We start from the raw sequence: 1,625 nt of genomic DNA, 5'->3' as shown, positions 1-1,625 counted from the left end.
GATAGCCATTATTAGGCGCAGAAGCCAAGGAGTGCAACATTTCATGGGAAGCCGAACACTACTCGACAGGTGTTCGGAATTTGGAGGAGAACCCGCCTTGTAATGCCGAAGACAATCTGCGCACCGGACTCATTGTCATTGAAGCCTAGTTCAGGGGCTACTGAGGGAGTCCTGGATTAGGGGGTCCTCGGACAGCCGGACTATAACCTTCCGCCGGACTGTTGGGTTATGAAGATACAAGATTGAAGACTTCGTCCCGTGTCCGGGTGGGACTCTCCTTTGAGTGGAAGGCAAGCTTGGTAATTCGGATATCCCTTGTAACCGACTCTGTGTAACCCTAGCCCCCTCCGATGTCTATATAAACCGGAGGGTTTAGTCCGTAGGACAACAACAATCATAATCATAGCCTAGCTTCTAGGGTTTAGCCTCTACGATCTCGTGGTAGATCAACTCTTGTAATACTTATATCCTCAAGATCAATCAAGCAGGAAGTAGGGTATTACCTCCATCGAGAGGGCCCGAACCTGGGTAAACATTGTGTCCCCCGCCTCCTATTACCATCTTCCTTAGATGCACAGTTCGGGACCCCCTACCCGAGATCCGCCGGTTTTGACACCGACACTTGCGCTCCCTTTTGGGAATGTGTGTAGCATATATCATGTTCACCGTTTTGACTGGAGGGGGGAACTTCTTCTGCCCCCTGAGTTCGGTTGCCGGGGCTCTTTGTCATCGTCCTCACTTTGCGATCCCTTTTCCTTGTTCTTAGTGTTTAACTTGTCGGCCTGTTTGAAGACCCAACAATCCATGTTGGTATGATTGGCTGGTTTGTCTGGGGTGCCATGTATCTGGCATGGACGATCGAGTATGCGGTCCAAGCTGGATGGTCCCTGACTGTTCCTTTTATACGGCTTTTTCTACTGAACGGACTTGAAGCCGCTGAATCCGGCGTCAACTGTAGTGTCATTGGTATTATCACCATTGCTTCGGCGCTTGTGTCGGTTATGTCAGAGCTTGCCATTGCTGTTTTTGGCCTCAGAGGGCCCCGCCTCGCTGGCTGTGTTTTTGCTACGAGCTAGCCAACTATCCTCACCTGCGCAAAATCCGGTCATGAGTGCCGTGAGGGCTGCCATAGATTTTGGCTTTTCTTGGCCGAGGTGGCAGGAGAGCCATTCATCGCGGATGATTTGTTTAAAGGACGCTAGGGCTTCGGCATCCGGACAGTCGACGATCTGGTTCTTTTTACTTAGGAACCTAGTCCAAAATTTCTTGGCTGACTCCCCGGACTATTGCACTATGTGGCTTAAGTCATCGGTGTCTGGTGGCCGGACATATGGACCTTGGAAGTTGTCGAGGAAGGCCTCTTCCAAGTCCTTCCAGCTGCCAATAGAATTTTCAGGTAGGCTGTTTAACCAGTGCCGAGCTGGTACTTTAAGCTTGAGCGGGAGGTACTTGATAGCATGGAGGTCATCTCCCCAGGCCATGTGGATGTGGAGGATAAAAGCCTCGATCCATACTGCAGGATCAGTTGTCCCATCGTATGATTCGATATTCACGGGTTTGAACCCTTCGGGGAATTCGTGATCCATTACTTCATCAGTGAAGCAAAGAGGGTGTGCGGCGCCTCT

Source organism: Triticum aestivum, chromosome 2A (genome assembly GCF_018294505.1).
Source record: "Triticum aestivum cultivar Chinese Spring chromosome 2A, IWGSC CS RefSeq v2.1, whole genome shotgun sequence".
Classification (NCBI taxonomy): Eukaryota; Viridiplantae; Streptophyta; class Magnoliopsida; order Poales; family Poaceae; genus Triticum; species Triticum aestivum.
Note: the sequence above shows the minus strand (reverse complement) of the source record.